Below are 25031 nucleotides of genomic sequence, written 5' to 3'. Positions count from 1 at the left end.
ACTTAGCCTGTAAAAACCTCAACCCTGGAATGTGTCATGTTCATGTGACATGGTTCTTTGCTAGTGTGGGAGACAGCCTGCATTTCTGGCAGTAGAGCTTTCATTTAAAAGTCTTATACAGAAATTAACTATCTAGAATGATTTCTAAAAGATCTGTTACTTGCAAGTCTAACACTAAAACCTGTGTAGGATAATTTTCCCTCACTGAAAAACAGTCATACATGCCAAAAGTTATGCATCACTTTGAATTATTTTTAGGATTAGGTGTTCAGGTATCATGAAAGAACCATGAAACTCTTTGAAACACGATTCCTGTAAGTACTATTTCAGAACTCTTACAGTTCTTCATATTAATCTCTCTGTGTCTGAAGTGTTTGTCTAAGTTTTGATTTCTAAATTGCAGTCGTTATTGGTGACTGCAAATGGCTCCAACTTTGAACTCTGTCATGCAGAATTTGATGCTTCACATTAAAAGAACTTTATACTTTCAGTTCTTAAATACTTGCTGGAGTCAGACAGATCCCCAAGACAGATATGTTGTACTGCAGCAGTTGGTTTGCATGAGCCCAGAGCTGTCAGGGAGCAGCAGGAGCAGGGCTGCTCTGCAAGGAGAGATGAGCCCGGAGACAATGAGACAGGAAGGACAAAGATCCGTGGTACCCAAAGAAGAAGAGAAGACCAGGTCCAGGGATGGTGAGCAGTGCAGCCAATGGCCCCAATTACCAGACAAATCTGTGTTGATGGGGCAGGACCATTTGTAGGCCTGAAGTATCTTCCAGGCTATGGGTGAGAGACGGAGGGCAAAACCGAACAGGGTCCGAAGGAAGTGATAGTCTGTAGTGCAACTGTCTCAACCCTCAGCTGGACTGGATGCTGATATGATTTTAAGTAGTAAAAAAACCAAACTTAATAGTAGCTGCTTGCAAAAGTAGATGGATGTTTGTCTCAGCTGATTCCAGAAACAGCTTTTTTTGGTATGAAAAAGGCGAGTATGGGGTGTGGAGAAGGTCAAATAGCAGGGAGCAGACCTGGTCCAGCATACAGAGAATATCCTCCAGCAAAGGCTTTACACCGTGCAGATACAACCCAAGAAATCAAGTGGTGAAGAAGAGCAGAAGAGAATGTGTTCATATATATGCAGTGTGACTTTCAAACTTTGCCTTTTCTATTAAAATACATGTTAAGAGCTCTAAAATGAGGGCTAGCAACATGCTTACTTGTAGATTTTTCTCTTCAATAAGTATTATTTGAAATGTATCCTTTGTATCAAAATTATTGCTTACTGGATTTTGTATTTTTAAAGAGATATCTATGCAAATTAAGTTCTTTATTCCAGACATTGTATAGTTCTCCCTTTAGGTCAGTCAGCTCTTATCAGTGTTTTAATCAAAGAATCTCGGTGCCTGAGTTCCGAGCAATGTTTATGCAAGAGTGAGAAAAGTCAGAAATCTGAGTTAGCCTGATGACCAGAATAGAGGTGAATACAATAAATTTATACAGTCTATGACCTCTGTATCCTTTGAATCCTTTAAAAATGGATTTGAAGATTATACAATGCTTCAATTTGTTTGAACAATCATGATCGCGAACTGCAAAGATTATTTTTAAAGTTCTTTTCATGTGCTCTGGAGTTGTTCTTTTGTCATTAAAACTGTATTCCTCATCTTGGTCTCTGCATTTTGCTAACTGTATTCGAGCCCCATGATGTGCCAAAAGTTTGAAAATTACCACAAGAAATGAAGAAGCAATTTACAGTATTCACTAGCATTTTTAAGTGCAGCTGTTATGTTACAAAAGTTTTAAGATCCCTGATGTTGTTAATGGACAGAAAGTTCAAAAAGATAATTCTACTAATCCATGTAAAAGTAAGCTGTCCTCCCTAGTGTTACTTTTTTGGCTTCATACAATTTTTTCTTATTTAGCCTGATGATCTAGCAATTGCAGCTGCGTAAGGTGAAAGTGAAAAATAGGTCAGTGAAAGTCATGCAGAAATACCATGGAAAAGACATATTGATCCTATTCCTGGAGCAACTGGTATCTAGGAGGAACTAACACCAGGATTCTCTCTTGAATTGTCACATTTTGCTCTCTCTCAAAGATAGTTTTGAAGGGTAAATGCCATTTTCTGCTTTGAAATAATACAGTAACATGCAGAGTTTGGAGCATCAATGCTAGAGACATTCAAGGCCAGGCTGGACAAGGCTCTGAGCAACCTGATCTAGTTGAAGGTGTCCCTGCTCATTGCAGGGGGTTTGGACTAGATGACCTTTGAAGGTCATTTCCAACCCGAACTCTTCTATAATTATATGATTAAAATCTTAGGAACGAGTTCACTTTTTGAGAGAAGACAATGGCTCCACTGCCATTGAAGGCAGACTACTTGATGTCTATGTGTTAAAGTTATCATATATTAGGAAGCAGGAGACAAAAATAAATCTCATTAGAAAGTTAAACTCCCATCAGTGGTGTACAGTTGTGTCTGGGATTCCTTTTGCACATATTCATATAGTGTGTTTTCACAAATGTAACTGACCTTGAAAGACCTGTAGATTTTTTAGAGGTATGTCATTACACCCACCTGACTGTTCCCAAATCCTCATTTTTGTCACAGCTTGGAAGGACTACTTGTAAAAGGACGATAATTGCTGCAGACTTTTAAGAGAAGTCACAAAATCCCCTCCTAAGGGCTCATTCTATACCAAAGCAAATCTGCAAATAAGTGAGCGGAAACTGATGGTCTGGAAAACTACATTCTCTGGGAAGTTGTGTGGCACAACAGGAATTTTTTTTCATATTCATATTCATATTTTTTTTCAATTCATATAGAATTTACTGTTCCAAAATATATAAAGGGATAAAACATTATTAGTACCATGCTATGGTATTTTTGACAAAAAGGGAACAGCGTGGGTGGGTGACAAGCTCAAGGGAGTGAAAATGTCCATTACTAGCAGCTGACTAATGCTGACTATCTTATCTTTTCCGTGGGCTAAACATCAGCATTGGGGAACACTTGTGAAATGGCTTTTTCTTGTTTACTGTTCTTTGCCTTGAATATATTTTTATTTAGCTCTCTATATTCCCTCAAATTCTTCTTTATTATATCAGATTGCAAAGTGTAATAAGTAAAGCTGAAGGTAAATACAAAGTGCTAATAATTTCTGAAAGGACAAGTGATTTTTCTTTAGGCGTATCTGTTTACAAGGCACTGAATCGGGTCCTCATCAAGGAATAGATTTTAGTAATATGGATAAGATAAAAAGGTTAGAGTTTCTTCCTGTTAACCTGGGTCCTTCTAATGTATTTATCCTGTGTGAGACTAAGTTGGTATTTTGTGTGGATATTTAGTTTTGTTTACTCACGGTTGCTTTTGAAAAACTTCTCTTGAGCCCTTCTTTGGGGTTCAGAGGATAACTTTCAGTTATGGGTAATTCCAAAACACAAGAAATGGATGTGGGGTAGTCAGCTGACCAGAGCAATTGTAGCTCATTTAGTTTCCCTTCTACATTGGAGCAGAAATGTTGTGGATTACACTGGATCAGCCAAACCTGAGTTCAAGACCTCACCCAGAGTGTTGAAACTCCTTGGCAAAGCTAAGTAACATCTGCAAAGACTTGGGCGTATGTTACGTATAGCTACGATACACTTAACACACACTGTAAACTGTGTTCAAAATTATCATTTTTTTAACCCTTTCATCTGGACATAATGCATCTGTAAAGAAGAAATTTGTAATGTTTGTGAAAATTTGCTGGGTTATATACTTGCATATAGACATATTTATGTTATATATACTTGTGTACACACATACATAAATATTTGTGTCTGTATAAATTGCTTTACTTTCTTTTCAAAATACCATGTTGATCTCAATCCTGATCTTAATATACTCAGTGGGAATTATACCCAGACAATAATAGAGATACAGCAAAACAATTGCAAAAAAATACCATTGAGTTTTACTTTCAATATGACATGATTTTGAAGCTAAGTTTGTTAAAATGACTGAGTAGAATCAAAACGTATCTGTAGTTAATTTAGTTTGCCATTACAAATTTATATTAAAGACATATGTAAAAAAACACAAAGAAACAAACCCGAAAGCTCACCACAAAAATCTTTGATTTACAAAGCTCTTTTCCGTGGGATTTAAAAGTGGATTTTCATAATTCCACACAAAAACATTAATTGAAACCAACTCTTACCTTTTAAAAATTTATTTATATATATTTTTTTTCTTTTATTTTCTATATTAGATTCGAAGCCCAAAAGTGTTTTTTGGAAAGTGTGTGTCTGTCACTTCTAGCATTGCCCGAAAGGGTGCAGTGCTTTGCTACACAAAAAGGTGTCCTTAAAGTTTAGATGTGGTTCATCTCTCTTCATGCGAATAGCTCTGATCTATAAAGCAATTAGACATGTGCATGTAGTTTTATGTTTGATTTCAATTATGGAATTTTTAGTAGACAAAGAATAATCTGCACATTATTAGATCCAGCCCAATGTACCTGATGAAACAGGTACTGGTGAGATTGGGAAGTAACAGTTTTGGTAAGGAAATGGGATATCATAAGTAATTTTACAGAATTTCAGTAAAAGATTGGAACCTGAAATTGCTTGCCCTTGGAAAAATTGATATTTATTTGGTATTTACAGACAACTAAGGAAAAAAAACAAACCAAAACGAACAAACAAACAAACAAAAAACCCACAACTCTCCCCCCTTAATGAAACATCATATGGAACATGAACTTTCTGAAACTTTACTTCAAAAGTTTTGCTTGAAACAAATAATTTTCTAAATGGATACATTTTATTGGAGGTCAGCTTAGTACTGAATGATACGTTTGAATTAGTATGCTGTCTTAGGAGACTTAAAATTTATGTGTCTTATCTTTTAAACATCTCTTTGGCAAGCTTTTTGGACATACAACATCGTCATAATATGCTGCAGTCACAGATTTTTCGATTTGTTATTCAGGCGGAAAGATCACAGTAAGTTATGAAAGATGTGTTTTGAATAGGAATCTTGCCTTGGGGTGAAAGGGTTATGATCCACCACTATATCTTCCTATTTGTCTGGCACAAATAAATGTTAAATTGATCCAAAAGTAAAAGGAAAAACAAAATTAAAAACAAAACAAAAACAAAAAAAAAAGAAGAAAAAAATTAGAATTGAGTCAGCACTGCTCCTGGAATCTTTGCCATTTTATACTTTTTCTAATTTTCTAATCAATCTGGTTGAGTAGTTTTACTCCTGAAAATTGTGTGCAAAACCTGAGAGTGCTGAGTAGCAAACTGAATTGTGAAATGAACAGAGTTGTCTTGGTTTTGTACACGTATTGCAGCAGAAACATTCCTTAATGTTGGTTTCAAGTGTGGGCTCACATTCTATCTCAAGAAGGCCCATTACATGCATGGTATGAAGAGAAAGTGAATGAACAGTAATGAGGGTGAAATTAAAATAGAGAATAAAAGACAATAAAAGCCATGCACTGGCACCCTGAAAGAAATGCATATTGATGTTTGTATTTGCAAAGAATATTCTCCACAAAGCTTTAAAAAAAAAAATCTCTACTTAAAGGGATGAAATTTATCAGCCTATGTAAAGTGTTATCATGATGTTCTTTTTAGCTGGCACTGGATGCAACTAACTATGCACAAGTGAACTGTTATTATAGTATAGTATATGTTATATAGTATATAGTATATATAATAGTATACGACTGTTATTATAGTATATGACTGTTATAGTATATGGCTCAAATTGTACAAGCATGAACAATTGTATGAATTGGTAAACCAGATCTATTTCTACACTTAACATCACTCATTTCTTTTCAAAATCCAAGTATAATCAATCCCAAACTATAACTGGTTGGAACTTCTACAATAATTCAGTTTTTTATTAATAAAATCAGAAACAAAACATGTTGCATGAATATACCAGTTCTGGTGAGACCATCAACAGAAAAGCTCTTCAGCTATCCATTGGGTTTTCTGCTTAGTGTGATACTCATTGGGAGTGGAATTTTTGGAGCAAAAATTGTCTTCATGGAGGAAAAAAATATTTTCTGTCTCAATCTGGGCTTAATCAATGTATCTGAATGTGACAGAGCATACAAAAACCTGCTTTCCTAGGGAAACATGACTCATATAGATTCCTCACTCTTTGTTTTTCTTCACCTATCCTCATCTAACAACTTTTGAGCCCACAGTCTGAGAAATAGAGCTATTATAGCTGTTAAGTTCTGACAAAAGAGCCTTTACTAATTACCTCAATGGCAGAAGTGGGCTTTGTGCATACTAGACACCTGGGAATGTACATTCATCTGCAAAACATAACTTCCTAGGAAACTAGGCCTCACTGTCCCCAGGGCTCTTGGAGGTACTAGCTGTTTGTAAATTAAATGCATTAAGATTTCACTTGGACGATAGGAATCTAGAGGATAAACTGTTTTGCCCAGGGATGTTTCTTTGTTGCCTTTTTTTTTTCTTTTCAGAAATACATGCACATCACCACACAAATCTCCACAGAAGCATGCTCCAAGGGACTAAACCCTGCCATTAGGTGAAGTCAGCCAAAGGAAAGTAGGAGGCCAGTAAGCAAGGCTCTCTGCCTGTCTTTGGAGAATAAATACGCTGAGGCTTGGGAACTCTCCAAACACCTGCACCTCTCTGTGTATAGTACCAGGAGTGTGAGTGTCATCCACAGAAACGAATCCTAAATGTGCATATTTGTATAACATAAACTGGCCTGGTGGCACTTGACTCCCTCCACCTCCATCGCTTTAAATTTCACATGCATTTGGCTAATGTGAACTAGCAGCAATTGAAAGGATTTGGGTGTGTCCAGCCTGGTCCCCTTTTGAAACTCAGCAGTGTCAGAAGCTGTGGGAACCAGCCATGAGGCTGATAGACATGAAAGCATCGAAGCTGGTAGTCATCTGGCTCTTCACTGGCCATGGGCTATCAGCCAAAAGCAGCAAACAAAAGAGGGAAAGATGAAGCTGGTCAGTTGCTGTTTCACCGCACAGAAAAGTGCCACATGAAGAAAGGCATGTGGTCATCCTATGTTCAAAAAATTTAGCTGGCAATGAGAAGTTGTGCTCTGTTGCACCTCCCATAGGATACCATATGATGACTCACAAAGTCCATTATGAAGGTCCACAGGAGATGGAAAACATCCCATAAACCATGCATTCCTCTTATACAGACTAAATGAAACCTTATCATAATAATTAATATCCTGGGTCACTGCCAGAGGGAAAAAAAAACAGAAAAAAATTTAATTTGCTTGAAACATTTTACTCAGTGTTTTCTTTGTAGGTTCCACTTTTAAAATCATTTCAGTTAAGGGTAGGCCTACAATTGATTTGGATGTTTGTTTAATGGCTATTTTCAAAATGTTACTGGAATGTTTTATATGAAACATTCATGGGCAAGAAATGTAGGTCCATCTTTTATCAATCAGCTTATAAAGTAATTTTATTTCACCCTATTTTCTCCTTCAGTTTTCTGATATAGAAATGCTATTTTCTTGATACAGTACTCAACATCCACAGCTTCTGCCCTAATAATGCAGATTACTGGTGACTATTGATTTCCACAAGAACTCGAAAATGGGTTTTTAAATAAAAGGCTTCCATAGAGCAATAATTAACACAAATCTTAATCCTACATTTATTGGTAGCTAAATTAAAGCTATGATTAACTGAATCTTTTTCAGTTCAGTTAAACAGCATGTCTTAAAATCAAGAAAATTAGAATAATTTTAGTCCAAAGGAAAATGTCAGGTAGCCTCCTGCGAAGCACTCTGCCACATCTTTCCTTTGCTGGTACAAGTATGGCAGTAGGAAAAATCACTCTTTAGTCATTGCTGTGGAATTATATGGCAAAGCTGATGCCTCAAGTAGCATCTTTTAACCTCTAAAGAGCCAGTTCAGGTCCAAGGTCGGTTTTGCTCTTCACTATTTGAAAGAGGTGCCACATAGCAAATGACTTCCTGAATTCTGCGCTAGCCTTAGGTCTCAAATTTGCAAAAAATTTAGCTCTGTCAGAATTGCTGTCCTAGTAGTCTAAGTTAGAGATCACATTGACATGAGTGGCAGAAATTTTAAGATCTGCTCTTTAAAGAAAATTAGTTTAAGCTTTGAGCTTTATGATAAGAGGGGAAAAAATGCCAGATAAGCTATAGCTGTATTTTCCTTTCTAAATAGCAGCTGTGAATACAGTACAACCCTAAAGACCTGCTCTCACGCTTCTCTCTAAAATGACCATATAGTTTTGCCTATCTTTTTTGGCTATTTTTCTTAGCTAATAGCACCCATTTACTTTTCCAGATCGAATAACAACCAGCTAAGTTTTATGTTTGCTCTATTCCCTTTCTAACATTCTTGTGTCTATGGAAGATGGCCAGACCAGATACGGCAGAGCAGTGGTTTTCATGGTTGGTTTTGTGTGGTTTTGGTTTGGTTTTTTTGTTTGGTTGGTTTTGGTTGGTTGGTTGGTTGTTTTTTTGGTTAGTGGAGCTTAAATCTTTTTCCAGTGAAGCTGTAGATGGTAGCGTGTAAAATTTCTCCTTCTTGAGAATTGTCTTGTAACTTTGCATTTCTAGAAAAAGTCCATGGACTCATTGTGCTTTACAGACCACAAGTTGAAAGCCACTGTTTTAGAAATACAGCCTTAGCTCCTTGCAAGGTCATGGAACAACCCACAGGTAGAAGTCTCACTGGAACTAGGGACTGTCTTCAGTCCCTTTCTCAGGCTGTTGATGACTTTTCTTGGAGCCTCTCATGAAGCTGTTCCTTGTTACTCTTTTCTACATTCCACCTAGAAGTCCCTGTGAATTGGATGTGAAGCTTTGTTTTGTCTGCACATTTATTTTCTTAGGTCTTGAACTAAGTTTGCTAGATATGTGTAGACAGGAGGGGTCTGGGATTATGCTGCAATGACTGAAGAGCATTTTCTACTTGGTGTTTAGCTTGGCCAAAGTCCTGCTGAACACTGCCAGTCCCACGAGTCCTTTCTTACAATCACTCATCCCTAAATATTCCTACTGCTGTTATAAGATAATTCCAGATTTTCAGCTGCAGACCTGGCATGCTGATCACTTGGCTCATACTAACTGTAAGTGGCCAGATTTTCCTCTCAAAGGAAGAACTTAACAGAGGATGGCATTTGGTCTGGCATAATCCACAGGGCTGTACGTCTGGAATGTTTAATCTTCTTAATAAAAGTAATAGATGCCTGCATATCTCAGTTAGCTGGTCTGCCAGGCAGAGGATGCTCCTGGACTTAGCACAGGAAGTAATCTCAGACAAAACACATCTCTTACATTTGCTGGTCTTTTTGGCGTTCCACATTGGAACTATGCTCAGCTATAATGGAAGGTGAGAAGAGAAGCATCCATGAACTTGTACATTCCCAGCTTCAAGATGCACTGAATATAGACATCAAAAGTCTGAAGGTCTTTGTATTCCAAGTTTTGGTACAGTTCATCATAAAGAGTGATCTACAGCAAAGTTCAGGTCTAATAAGACTCAACTTGTGCACTTCCATTTGTTCAAATTTGGAATTTTGGCGACTGACCACTGCTGTATTTTAAAAACCTTCTGCTACTTAACTGTGAGGAATTTAGAATGCAGACTGTAGAGAAAGGGGAAAAAAAAATCTCAAAAATAATCTCCCCCCTAAGTCTCTAAGATTTCAGATTTAAACTACTTCGAACTGATTGTAGCTTTCTGAGTATTTTAGAACTGAGCAGATCATTTGGTTGTGCTGTGTGTGTGTGATGCCCACCAGGATGGGTTTGCCCTCTGGGCTGCCAGGGCACACACAGCCGACTCACGTTGAGCTGCTGTTGACCAGCACCGCCAGATCCCTTTCTGCAGGGCTGCTCTTCAGCCACTACTCTCCCAGTTTATACTTGTGCCCGGTATTACTCCATCCTAGATGCAGAATCTCTGGCATTTGGACTTTTAAAATTTCATCCCATTATTCATTGCCCAATGCTTCAATCTATCTAGATCCTTCTGCAAGGGATTTTGTTTAGGGCCTTCTTGAATCAGAAGAAAAAATTTCATTCTTACTATTATCAAAATTAGTACTTACATGAAAAATAAATGTGTAGAGGCAAACATAGTCTGTGCGGCTTATGGAACCAGGACTTCCACAGGGGGAGAACACACTTCTTGCCACAAGGCAGTCACAGAACTGTGCTATCTTCACACTCAAATTTATACTGTGTTTGTGTTAAAGACGAAATTAGGGTCTACAACCAAGTTGTCATCTGATTATTAAAGCACAGGATACTGTCTACTACGTTTGATATTAGAAAGAGAAGACTGATGTTCATAAAATAAATTACTTATTTCAGTGTTATGGGTACAGGAGGTTAGCTTCTGACTAATATTTCTGATAATTATCCTTACGAAGACAGATTAAGAAACAATAGGTTTTTTCCCCCACCAAATACAGCTTTTATCCTTTTGATTCTGTGCCATGTTCACAATGAATTAAATCATTTAACAATCTTTCCTGAACAAAGGGTTCATTTCTACTTTAGCTTTGAGATCATCAGTAGCTACAATAGAAGTGTACTATTTATATAATGTCTATAATACTCCGATATCATATTTCCTCTGGAGGCTGAAATTATTGCTAAAGACATCTGGTGTCCCTATTGTTTTACCAGAGAGAGTTAATGTGCTCAGATTTCTCATGATACTTGAATCTCTTGTATTACAACTACATTTGCATGGAAAAACATTATTAGTAATGGGAAAAGTGATGAAAGGCTGCCTCAAATATATCCATGGCAACTGTCTATCATTCAGACCTTTATTGTCCAAAAGCGCAAAACTCTGAACTTCCAAATAAGATCAAGGGTGTGACACTCCGCCCTGTATAAAATGTGATTGCAAGTACAACACCTGAGGAACTTACAGCAAAAAGTAGGCACGGACTCTACAGTTCAAACCAGGTCTCTGTGTTTTAGAACTTTTAAAGGCATTATTTCACAGTGTTTATTATGTGATGCAGTGTTGTGTGATCTGGGTGCTTATAGGGCACGATGTAGTCTTGGATAGAAATAAAAGTGTTTATCCAAGAAGCAGAAGAGCTGATAATTAGATCTATTCCTCAGACATCTGAAGTTTCACTGTAAGGCTGCCTGTCTGGACAATTTTGGCTGAAATATGTATGTGTATGCCATGAAGCTCATGCCAAGTAAGCCCAAAGTGGCTGGGACATCTAGATCTACACTTTCTACAGCACATTGTTGATTTATACTAGTTTATATAATTCTGACATGTCCTGAGCAAGATAGACATGCAATGTCATGATAAATCAGCTTTAAACCAGGAACAATGAGTTCAAGGCATATATGCATGTCATAAAATTAATTTGCTGCATGTGTAATGAATCTGGGGCCTTTTGGAATGACTGTAAGTGCACAGCTTGTAAGCAAAACACCCGAAAAGTAGATCTGCTACATCCTATCTGTGTGGAAATCACTGCCTATGAGTTGTAGAGATTGTTTTAGGATATTCATTAGCTGTTTGAGTTGGAGTGTTGGCTGCTGGATGACACAGAGAAACAACCTGAGAGTCCAGGCTTTTGCTAGTCCCAAATTACACAGCCATATTGCCTTTGTGTCATCAGCTGGAGCCCTCAGTATGGGAAAGACAGGGATCTGTCGGAGAACGTCCAGAGAAGGGTCACGAAAATGATCAGAGGGATAGAACATCTATGAAGACAGGCAGAGAGAGTTGGGGTCGTTCAGTCTGGAGAAGAGAATGCTCCACGGAGACTTTATTGCAGCCTTTCAGTACTTAAAAGGGGCCTATAAAAAAGGTGGGGGCAGACTTTTTAGCAGGGCCTGTTGTAATAGGACAAGGGGTAATGGTTTTAAACTAAAAGAGAGTATATTCAGGCTAGACATGAGGAAGAAATTTTTTACAGTGAGGGTGGTAAAACACTGGAATGGGTTGCCCAGAGACATGGTAGATGCCCCATCCCTGGAAATATTCAAGACCACGCTGGAAGGAACTCTGAGCAACCTGATCTAGTTGAAGATGTCCCTGCTCATGGCAGGGGGTGTTGAACTAGATGACCTTTAAAGATCCCATCTACATCAAACTATTCTATGATTCTATGATTCTATGATTCTACAATTCTATGATTCTATGATTCTATGAACTAGCTCATTTGGAGATAACTCCATTGGCTATGCCTGGCACTACCTACCTCCTACAGACAACTGTGTGTTTTAGGACTACTTCAAGGATGAAGAGTAGGTACAATCTTACCCTTTTAGGCAGTGTGATGTTTGATCTTTTACACAGCTGGCTGGCTTTCCTGGCTCTGTGGGAGGATGCAGAGAATCTAATAGTTCATTTTGTTCCAGCTCATAGAAAAAGTTTCATGCTCTTTTTTTCTGTCTTATGACTGGCTGGTTACAGGGAGGAGAATTAGTACTCTGTTTCCCACAGATATCTTGAGATTCTTACTCTACAAAATACCTGTGGATCTTTACCATCTCTCCTGCACATGCTCATCCTTCCCCAGCTCACACTTCATTTTAAAACCTTCAGATCTATGAATCTGAACACTTTCAGCTCATGTGACGTGCTTGAGTCCTGGGAGAACGGACAGCCAAATTACCCCTTCAGTTCACTCCCTTTCTATAGCCTAGCTATTAACAACAGGGATATAGGGCTGATAGTACTAGATGACAATCTCATCAATCACTTCCAGTCCTCTGAGCCTGCACTTTTTATTGTGCTGCTCAGCCTTTAGCTGTCTCTTGTTAGTTATAAATCTGTGATGCGTTGGACCCATCTGTCAGCCAAGCACCCAGTCAGTTGCTTGGGCATCTTGCATTTGGGTGGAGAGGATAGGAAGGACAGGAGCAAGAAAGCTTGTGCATTGAAACAAAGACTGGAAAATAAATTACCAGTTACTGTCATGGACAAAAGAAACTCAACTTGGGAAACTTAACTTATTGTCAATTAATATAAATATTTAATTCCTGATTTGAGTATTGGGAAACAAACAAACAAACAAAAACCTCATGCACTTTAAAACACTTAAGGAAAACACACTCCTCCTCCTTCCCAAGCTCAGTTCCACTTCAGACACCTCCCCACCTTGTTATCACCACAGGTTGCATTCAGTGCCTTCAGCCAAGAAAAAAGTGGTGCAGGACTGGGCTTACAGTCAGGATGCAGAGGTTTCTCTCTGCCACTCCTTCCTTTTAGCTTATTTCCTATAATCTGGGGTGGATCCTGCATTGGCGGACACCCTTCAAGGACATCTGTTCTGCCATGGAGCACCTCCTCCTCCTCTGGCCTTGGTGTTGCTTCTATTATAGAATCATAGAATCATTTTGGTTGGAGGAGACCCTCAGGATCATAGAGTCCAACCATAAACTAACTCTAGCACTAAACCATGTCCCTAAGAACCTTGTCTAAACACCTTTTAAACACCTCCAGGCATGGTGACTCCACCACTTCCCTGGGCAGCCTGTTCCAATGCCTGACAACCCTTCCCATGAATAATTTTTTCTTAATATCCAATCTAAATCTCCCCTAGTGCAACTTGAGGCCACTTCTCCTTGTCCTATCACTTATTACTTGGGAGAAGAGACCAATACCCTGTATGTTACAACCACCTTCAGGTAGTTGTAGACAACGATCAGGTCTCCCCTCAGCCTCCTTTTCTCCAGGCTGAACAGCCCCAGCTCCCTCAGCCGCTCCTCATCAGACTTGTGCTCCAGACCCCTCACCAGCTTTGTTGCCCTTCTCTGCACTCTCTCTAGTACTTCAATGTCTTTCTCGTGATGAGGGGCCCAAAACTGAATGCAGTGTTCAAGGTGGGGCCTCACCAGTGCCAAGTACAGAGCGACAATCACTTGTGCAGTCCTGCTGGCCACGCTATTCCTGATACAAGCCAGGATGCTGTTGGCCTTCCTGGCCACCTTTGCACACTGCTGGCTCATATTCAGCTGGCTGTCAATCAACATCCCCAGATCCTTTTCTGCCAGGCAGCTTTCCAGACACTGTTGTGTCCCTCTGATTCCCTCCTTTTTCCCCTGTTCGCTCCTTCTCTCCATCTTCCCTCCACTCTTTCTGGAATTTTGCCCTTTCTTAAATATGTTTTCACTGAGGCACCACCAGCTTGGCTGATGTGCTCTGTTGTGTCCTGTGGTGGGTCTGTTGGAGCTGCCCATGTCCATCATGGGTCAGCCCCTGGTATCTTCTCACAGAAGCCACCCTGCAGGACTCCCTCTACTAAAACCTTGACACTGACCCCTGATACACAAGCCACAGATGTTTTCCAGATATCCAGGTAGCTGCTATAGGAGCATTCAAGTTTTTTTCCTGTGAAAATATGGAAGGAACATTCTGACAGAGAGGTTTTTAATCATAGCATGAGGAATGTGCACCAGTCCAACACCTGTACACCCAGGTGTGGTGCTGGAAAGGGATTAAGCACCTTCAGCAGCAGGTCATCAGCCTGTGGAAGTGGAGACAATCCTTCCCTTGCTTTCCACAGCCCCTTCATGAGAGTTTCACCCTCTGAGAGGTCCCATGAAGCCCGTATGATCTCTGCAGCCCTCAAAGTTTCCTGTAGTATGTATTTGTTAAACTGTACAGAGGAAAATGAAATATGATTATATATCTTTTTGGATCTTTATGTAAAGGTAGTATTCAATATGAAATCTGAAAAACAGTGTACTGTAGTGACCCAGGGTATAGTCAGAAACTGGCATATTGGGAAGAGGTACAGGATAAAGTTATTGTACCTTTCTCATTGCTTCCTATATTTAATGATTAGGTAAACATTTTAGTATAAATATTCAATACAAATAAAACTCAACAGCTACACAACCACATATCAAAGATGTGATGAATTCCTGACATTTGTAGTAAACATTACAAACTTCAAACACAGACTTGATGTCTCCATTTAAAGAACTGCTCCTCCAAATGCATTTGTTTTCAATCATCCCACACTGTAATTTACGATTCACAGCAGAAATGATTTTTTTTTTTTTTTAATACTAGATTTTATAGACAATATTGTTTTTATTCTCTGGAGCCTGTGCACAGATTTGTTAAGTACATTGTGTAATCTATTTTTTGCCAGTTTTCTGTCAAGGACAGATGATTTGTTAATGAGAAATTATTTTGGAAATATAGTAAATTGCTGCTGTTGTGTCCAACTATAAAAATGTCTTGGTTTTGTTTATATGAGAATGAAGTTTTAACAACCTATTTGATTTATATACTCACTGAAATCCAGTCTACACATTCATGGTAATTTTTGCAAATATTCTGTTTCTAGTACAAAATATTAGTTTGCTTCCTAAGACAAATTCTAACCCCACCCTTCCCATCTGAATAACTGACAGAAACACGAGCTACATGTGGAATGGTGTAATAGAGAAGGAGTCTCTATATCAACCCATCAAAATCACCACTGGCCAGAAGATGGCTGAAGAAGCTTTAATGTCTCTTAGTAAATGTCTGCATCTAAAGGAAGTCTTACTGCAGTTTCTAGAGAGGCTTTTAACTGTATAAAGAATTGAGATGAATATACATGTATTTGTTTGATTCTTCATCTCACTGAATTAAATGCAAGAGCACCCTGAGGGTCCACTGTGGCAACTTGACCAACTTTTGTAAAATATGGCCATCAACCAAGACTCTGGAAACTCAGAGTCAGAGCACAGTTCAAGCTGGATTCCAAGTTAATATATTACAAAAGTAATATTTTTGGTAAGGTTTTGCAAAACTGAAGGTTGAATGACAAGTGATAACAGAGTTTTTGTTTTTAACTTGTGATTTGTTACCATTGACTATAGGCATTTAGTGAGGAGCAGTGAAAAATTGTGGAGTAGAAATCTAGATGAGACTTGTGTACTTTATGCGTAGTGAGTGACTGACATGCTCATCTGAATTCAGACTGGATAGAGTTGAAAATAATCCATCTTTACAGAAATACTTCTCTATAGGGAAAGGTAGCCTTGAGTTATCCCTATATAATTCGACGTTCATGAACAATCAGTTGTTCTATATGTCACAGAGAGCACATCTACACTTTCGAGGTTTTTTTTTGCTCCATCTTCCTTCATCATTACATAGTGCACATTGCAGGGATGTTAATTTACACTTGGGATTCCTTCTACAATGAATCAGGTAGTTTCCTGGCAAAGCTGCTTATATGCAAACTAGGCATTAATCTCCAGAGAAGGCTAAGACTGTCCAGTTCAGATGTGAACTCTTTTACCCAAGGATAACAGAGTGCTAGTGCTATGCCTACAGATAAGAGGGGCAACCAGCAAAACTAACTTTAGCAATAAAGCTTAGAATTTCACCTCAGCATTGGCAGATGTGTTTAATAATGATCTTTGTCTAGATTTATACGGAATCAAGACTTGTTGCAAAAACACTTACTGAGGGTCCAAGTTTGGTTTTTCTATTTTCTTCCAGTTCTGATTTTTTAAAAATTTTATTTTATTTAAAGTCCACCTATTGTCTTGCTATAAACTCCATTGTTTTTGTTAGGAAAAAATTATTTTATTCATAGACTGCATTGTGAGTAGTTCATCTATGGTTAATATAGGATAGCTAGTATTTAATTTGTGTGCATAGAAACCATATAATTATGGAAAGTTAAAATACAAACACAGACATTTGTGTCACAGAAACATATTTTAACTGCTAGAAATTATTTTAACAGGACACAGATCCTACATACTCTTAAAATGAATCCAGCATCCTCAGATTTGGTAGAAAATACCATAATTAACAAGCACATTTCTGGCAATAATAATTCAGCCTAGCAATTGATTAAATGCAGTGTTTACAGGATAATATTTCTTCAATTGAGCAACTCACCATAAATCTCAGGACTGCAACTCAACTTTTTCTCTATGATCTTATGAGTGCTTTATGTGTCATAAGCTTTATGTGTCATAAGAAGGAAAAAATGTTTTCAGACAATGATGATTATTCTTCTACTTGTCCCAGCTCTAGTCAGATCATGTGTAGAGATGTCACATATTTACTAAAAGGTTACAAAATGTTGCTAGAAACCTTTATGTGCAAACGCTGCTGCAGCCATTTGAAAACATACTACCCTTGAAACGGGGCTTGAACCAGCAGTCAAGGCACACTTGGCTCAGCTGGAGAGGAGTTCACCATTGTCTTCAACCCACCTTTGCGGGTTTCAGACTGGTGAAGTTAAAAGGGCTAATTTAGATAGGGCAAAAAGTTGTTTATGCCAGATGCCAAAAGCTGGTGCGGGGGAGGGAATACTGGTTGTATGCAGGCTATTCCATCTATCTGATCTGTATTTCATTTCATGATTTCTAAGTATTTCCCCTCTGTAAAGAGAAATGAAATATCTTCAAATTCCTATTCTAAACATTCCTTAAGTATAAAAAAACCTGCTATTACAATAAGCGAAAGTTTTTCATTGGGTGTATTGTTGTTTGTACACCAGAATTGCAAGTTGTAACAAGTGACAAGGCACCCATCTGTCTACCTGACCAATAATCTAGAGAAGTTTGCTGCCTGCCAGGGACCAGGAACTAGGAAATTGTGGAGGAAATGTGGAAGCTTGTCCAACCCTTTGCCTGATACCTCATGCTCTTATTCCATGTGAGCACAAATGATACTGCGAGCAGAAAGCTGGAGGGTATCAAGAGTGACTACAGAGCTCTGGAGGCAGTAGTCAAGGGCACAGGAGCCCCAGAAGACTTCTCCTCAATCCTGACAGTGAGGGAAAAGGGATTGAGAAGTGCATTAATAGGACAAGTCAATAATTGCCCACGGAAGTGGTGTTGGCTACAGAGTTTTGGGTTCTAAGACCATGACATCCTGTTTGTGGATCAGTGTCTGCTAAAGAGAGGTGGAATCCACCTCACTAAGCAGGGTGAAGCTATTTTCAACAATAGAATGGCTGACTTCATAAGAAGGGCTTCAAACTAAGAATGGTGGGGGAGGGAGAGAGTAACCAGCAGTTTCGTGAGGGAATGATGGACAGGATCGCTGAGAAGAGGCCATGGGCTGATGTGACAGGAGGACATGATAAAATCAACAGAATGATGCTTAAGTTAGGTCACTTCCAGCACTTGCATGTAAGCAAGGAAGTGCCTACAGGGCACCATTATGGAGAAATCCACCAAACCCTTTCTAGGAAGTCAACATGTTGGAGTGCATCTGCAAAGTGCCTCTCTACTTATGCACACAGAATGGGGAGTAAACATCATGAGTTAGAGATTTGTGTGCAGCTGCAGGGTTATCATCTTTTTGGGATTGTGGAGATGTGATGGAATGGCTCCTGTAACTGGAGCGCTGTGATGAATCCTCACAGACAAGCTGTCAATGCATGGGCTGGATAAGCAGACAAGAGAAGTGGATAGAAAACTGGATGAATGGCTGGGCCCTGAGGGTGGCAACCAGTAGCAAGAAGCCTAGCTGGAGGCCAGTAAGTAACATTGTACCCCAGAGATCAATATTGGGTCCATTCCTGTTTAGCATCTTCATTAATGATCTGGACAATGTGACAGAGCTTTCCCTCAGCAAGTTTGTAGATGACACCAACCTGGGAGTGGCTGATGCACCAGAGGGTCGTGCTGCCATCCAGAGTGGCTTTGACAGGCTGGAGAAATGGGCCAAAAGGAGCTTCAGGAAGTTCAACAAGGAGAAGTGCGAAATCCTGCACCTGGGGAGGAACAATCATAAGCACCAATACATGATGTGGGCCACCCAGCTGGAAAGCAGCTTTGCAGAAAAGGACTTGGGGGTCCTGGTGAACACCAGATTGAACATGAGCCAGCAATGTGTCCTTGTTGTAAAGAAATCCAATGTTATCCTGGGCTGAATTAGAATAAGTATTGCCATCAGGCTGAGGGAGGTGATCCTTTCCCCTCTGCTCAACACCAGTGAGGCCACACCTGGAGTACTGTGTCCAGTTGTGGGCTCCTTAATATGAGAGATACATGGACATACTAGAGAGAGTCCAATGAAGGGCCACGAGGATGATGCAGGGACTGGAACATCTCTCCAGTGAGGAAAGCCTAAGAGAGCTGCAACTGTTCAGCCTGGAGAAATCTGAGGGAAGATCTCATAAATGGATAATACCTATATGTATATCTAATGTATAATATTTATAATATATAAATACCTGAAGGGAGGGTGCAAAGAAGACAGAGTCACAGAATCACAGAATGTTAGGGATTGGAAGGGACCTCAAAAGATCATCTAGTCCAATCCCCCTGCCAGAGCAGGAACACCTAGGTGAGGTTACACAGGAAGGCGTCCAGGCGGGTTTTGAATGTCTCCAGAGAAGGAGACTCCACAACCTCCCTGGGCAGCCTGTTCCAGTGCTCTGTCACCCTCACTGAGAAGAAGTTTCTTCTCAAATTTAAGTGGAACCTCTTGTGTTCCAGCTTGAACCCATTACTCCTTGTCTTACTGTTGGTTGTCACTGAGAAGAGCCTGGCTCCATTCTTGTGACACCCACCCTTTATATATTTATAAACACTGATGAGGTCACCCCTCAGTCTCCTCTTCTCCAAGCTAAAGAGACCCAGCTCCCTCAGCCTTTCCTCATAAGGGAGATGCTCCACTCCCTTCATCATCTTTGTTGCTCTGTGCTGGACTTTCTTAAGCAGTTCCCTGTCCTTCTTGAACTGAGGGGCCCAGAACCGGACACAATATTCCAGATGAGGTCTCACCAGGTCAGAGTAAAGTCAGGCTCTATTCGGTGCTGCCCAGAGACAGGACCAGATGCAATGGGCACAAACTGAAACACAGGATGTTACAACCACGATAGCCGCTCACTCATCCCTGTCCCTGTCCCCCCGCCACCACCCAATAGGGGAGAGAATCGAAAGGGAAGGGAGAAACCTGGATTGAGATAAACACAGTTTAATAAAACAACAAAATACTAATACACTACTAGTAAATATATATAAAAAATAGAATATAAAATAAGAGATACTCAAGGCAATTCCTCACAAACTCCATCCACAACGAGCAGCTAGTCCCAGGAAGCAGCACCCTGGTCACGAGCAGCCAATCCCAGAGAGAGGAAAAAGGAAAAAGGCAGAAAGGATCAGAGGCCTCTGCAAAATGGCAGGATGGCAAAAAGGCCAAACTAAACGCCTCGAACAAAACTCCATCAAACAGGTCTCCAAGAACAAAGAGAAGAGCCAGAGAGAGAGACTGGAAGATCCCAACTCTCCTTAAAAATGAAGCATGGAACTAATGGGATGGAATACTCTTATTGATCAGTCTGGATGTCAGTCAAGCTCTGCCCCATCCATGCCCCCCTTCCCCGCTGCCTCACACCTGTGGGCAGAACGCTCAGAATGTCCTTGGCTCTCAGACCAGAGCAATTAAAAACATTAACTGTGCTGGAGTGTTCTCTCTTGTTCTCAAACTAAGTCCAAATAATGACCATGCTAGCTATGAAAAAGAAAGGTTTCTAACTGTATGAAGAAAATTAACTCATTTTCAGTCAAACCAGCACAATCAGGAAACACCTTTTTATTGTGAAGGTGACTGAGCACTGGCACAGGTTTCCCAGAAGTGTTGTGATATCTCCTTTCTTGGAGATATTCAAAAGCCATCTAGAGATGATCCTGGGCAACCTGCTCTAGTTGCGCCTGCTTGAGCAGGGTGGATGGACCAGATGGCCTACCTCCAGAAGTCCTTGCCAACCTCAACCATTCTATGCTTCTGTGAAAATTAAGCCTAACTTTGGTTTTCTGTCATACAGCTCTCAAGAGTAACCAAATACCAGGTTGAAATCAAGTGCTGTGAAACATATTCTGTCATTCAGTGATAGATGAAAGTTTGATGCAGGAAGTACTGGGTGAAAAATTTCAGCCTTTATTATGTAAAACATCAGATTACATGATTGTCACAACCTTAAAAATAATGGTTTCACACATGAAGTATATTACTTTAAGTATAAAAGTATTTGTTCTATAACAATTTGTCATGACCCAAGGTTATGAATAGATTAAGAAATCCCCATTTAATGAATTTTTACTAGACAATAAAATAAACACAGTAACTTTCTTTTTGATGTTAACCTAGATTAAGGAAAATAATTAAAATCTCTAAATCTTACTGTAGAAGTCTCTGCCAAATCTTGACTTTTTAATTCTGTTTAGCCAAGAACCAGTTAAACAATACTGAGAACACAGTACTTAAAGCACCACTGATTAAAAGACTGAATTCATCTGCATATACATAAAATGACACCGGATTTTTTTTCTGCAAGCATGTTTAAAAATCAGTTTTTGGGGTTATACTCCTACTTAAAGCAATGACTTTGAAAATTACAACAGTATGTAGTAAAAGAGATTTTTTTAAAAAATACATCCATACTCTACCTGGTCAGAGATATAATCTTAAACACAGAGTGATTAATGTAAGACTATTTCAGAAAAGCTACGCATTTTTTGTGGAAAGAACATGAACACAAACGCATCTTGAAGTACACTACATATCTGTAGTTGCAAAGAATTTCTCTCTTCAGCGTCAAGATGACTTATCAAAAAGATCAAGCTGTATAATAGTTGGAATGCAATTACATGATCAAAGCACTTTGCTATAGTGTATATGTTTGCCAGAATACATTTAATAAAATTAAATATTTTCAGATAGTGTGCTTACTTTGCCTTTATTTTCATGGATACAATGCTAAAACAGCATCCAACTATCCAACTAAAGAGTAGGGACTGCATTTTCACCACTCAGTGATGGAGAGATCATAGAATGGTTTGGGCTGGAAGGCACCTTTAAAGGTCATCTAGTCCAACCCCCTTGCTATGAGCAAGGATATCTTCAACTAGATCAGGTTGCTCAAATCCCCACCAATCTGATCTTGAATGTTTCTGGGGATGAGGAATCTACAGCCTCTCCGGGTAACCTGTTCAAGTGTTTCATCACCCTCATTGTAAAAGTTTCTTCCTTATATCTAGTCTGAATATACTCTCTATAAGTTTTAAACCATTACCCCATGTCCTATTGCAACAGGCTCTATAAAATCAAGGCACTACCTTAAATAGTACTTTAAAATAAGATCTATGGATTTAATACAGGACTCCTGTACTGTTCTCTGTGAGGTTCTAGGTTTGTTGCATGGACTCAGTGAGATTAAACTGCACCTATAAATGAGAGGACCTTAATGGCAGGAAACATATGTCACCTCTTGTTTTGTGCATGTTGCAAAACAAGCTGGTTTCAGAAGTAGGTGAGTCTCTCTCTTTAAAGAAAACTAAGTGACTGCTGTGAACGTAAATGCAAGTAATGTAAACTAGAAGGTCCAGGTAAATGTGTTAGAAAGGGGATGCAGCCTTGCAGAGTCTCTCAAAAATCAGACAATTGTAGTTTTAGTTTCTCTGGCTTGGACTAGGTCTTTTCTGCTTAGGACAAAGACCTAAAGAGAACGAAAGGGCTAAGCATGGGGGAGAATGTGATAAAATTAGCAGAGATAAAAAAGAAGGAAGAATTATTTGCTGCCTTGGTGAGCAGACACCAAAAGAAGTGCCAGTCACCAGGTTTCAAGAAAAGGAAATACATTTCTGTACAGTAGGCAATGAAAATGTGGGACTCTAGCAAATTTATGGAAAAAATACCATGGATATTGAGTGCTTTCTAGTATGGGTCCAATTCTCTTTCATAAAAGTTCTAGACTGTTGATTACTAGGGGTTGGTAGGATAGAATTGGATTTATATCTGCTTACCTTGCTGCTGTTATTTTTACCTCAGCAGTGTCTCCTGTAGGAGACCAGAAGCTGGGCTACACAGAAATCCAGTGCACCTGTTCAGATGTTCCTCCTGGTGAGTGACTGGCTTGACAGATTCTGGTTTGATACTGAGAGCATTGGAGTATGAGGAAAATATCCTGCTGCTTACCCTCAGTGATGCTTTTCAGCTAGTCCTTGTGCCCCAGCCTGCACCCAGGATGAAAAGGGTGAACCAACAGGGCTCTGTGATCAGGTTACTGCTGGTTACCAAGTCTTCAGCACCTTCTAAGCCCTAACAACTACCTGAGAGTACTCACGGCCTGAAGCAAATGTGTTCAGAGAAAATTAGCTGCTGATGAAAGAGGATTAGCCCAATCTCATCAATTTGTTTCTGAAACAGGCCAAGAGCTCATAGCTGGGCAGACCCTATGGTAGTGATAACATGTTAATTAGTGATAACTTTTTGTTTCTTTAGATTCCATCTAAGAGGCTAGTAATGTCTTGTTCATAACCCTGTGCTGCCGAAAGAGTGATGCACTTTGTTTGTAAGAGAGAAGCAGCAATAGATTTTATTGATACAAGACAGTAAATTAATAAATTTCAATGGTAAATGCATCAGTGATTTAACAAGATTCGATGGCAATGTACACTTGATTATTTGCTGCACAGAAGACAGGATCAGACAAAATTTTTAGAGGGACCCTCCTATTGAGTCATAAGATTCAGACAGGATACCCCTGTGTTCTAAACTCCACCTCAGACAGTAGTTGATGCGGATCCAGACTTAGCTGGATCCAAACTTAGCTGTATCTAAACTTAGTCCCAGACTTGATCAACGGTTTATGTCTGAAGGATTATATATGCGCAATCAATCCTTCATATTACCCAGCTAAGATTATCGAATTTCAATGTGCTTATCCTAATTCACTTAGCAAGTATCTGATTTGATAAAGGTTCTCTCAAACTCAAGGAGTAACTGTGAGAGGCATTCTCTACTCAAGAGCAGATCCTGGCATGCAGCCTACTGTCATGTAGGAGAGCTCCATGGGCCCTAGGCTGTCCACTGTTTGTGGAATAAGAAGGTTGACGTATAGCCATATTTGCGTACAAACTGCAGATCTTAGTTTCTTCCAAATTTGGCTTGAGTTAGACATTGACCAGCACTGTGGTTAGGTGGGCACATTGCCATAAATTAGCCCTTGGCTATTGTGTTCTTATCTCTCTCCCCCAAATCCCATTTGAGCTGGATGCAGCCATCATGACCAGAGGCATTCATCATGACTGCCACTGGTGGTTATTGCTTGAGCAGGGCTATGGGAAAAGGTCATGTAAGAGAGGGTGGAGCATACCATCACACCAGGCCAAATCTATAAATGAGATGATGGAAATTGAGAGAAAATGCCAAGACTAGAGCAAAATAATTTACTGAAGACAGATACTATCACAAACGGGGAACAGGAATAGAAGCAATAGTTAGAAACAATGTAGTGCTCGTATTGGAGGTATCAAATTTTTAGCACAAGTTCTGTTAGAGACACAGAAAACAAAGGGTGTTAAAAGACAGAGGGTTCCAAACTAGACAGCACATGAAAGAAAAAAAAACCAAAAACCAAAAAACTTTATTGATTTTCAGGGGGAAATTACTTTAGAGAAGTCTCATAATAAAGATAAAGATGTCTATCAGAGGCACTTTAAAAGTAATTGTACAACATAAACACAGAACTCAATAAAGAGACCAGAAGACTGAAAGGCTTTTCAAGAAGAAAAAATATAAAAATGAAATGAGTGAAAGAAAAAATGAAAAAACAAGCCACATATGGCATGGCATCTAGAAAAAGAGATGAAACAATGGAGATGACACAAGAAGGGCATTTTCCAAGGACCTTCGTCTTCAGCTGAAAGGCTGGTCAAGCTATACCTTGAGACATAAACAGGGGGCTAAACAGTCAGAACTTGAGTTGCTGAAGTTCCGATGAAGCATTATAGTTTCTCTGAGCTGGAGATGTGCAAAGATCAACCAGATTCTATGAAACTTCGCAAGTTTATCAAGGAAGTCGAAGTTGTGCAGGAATCTTCAGTTATTTTACCTGAAGGTTAAACTTTGCAGAAAGTTTGACATGTGCTTCCCAGATGAGTGTACAGTCTCCATCTGCATAGCTGTAGTACACAATAAATTGTAACTGTAGCAACTGTAGAAAACTACTACCCATACCATTACTGAGCTTTGTTCTTTAACATCTCTGAAAGAGAGGAG

The sequence above is a fragment of the Caloenas nicobarica genome, chromosome 1 (genome assembly GCF_036013445.1).
Source record: "Caloenas nicobarica isolate bCalNic1 chromosome 1, bCalNic1.hap1, whole genome shotgun sequence".
NCBI lineage: Eukaryota > Metazoa > Chordata > Aves > Columbiformes > Columbidae > Caloenas > Caloenas nicobarica.
This window is presented reverse-complemented; position numbering follows the sequence as displayed.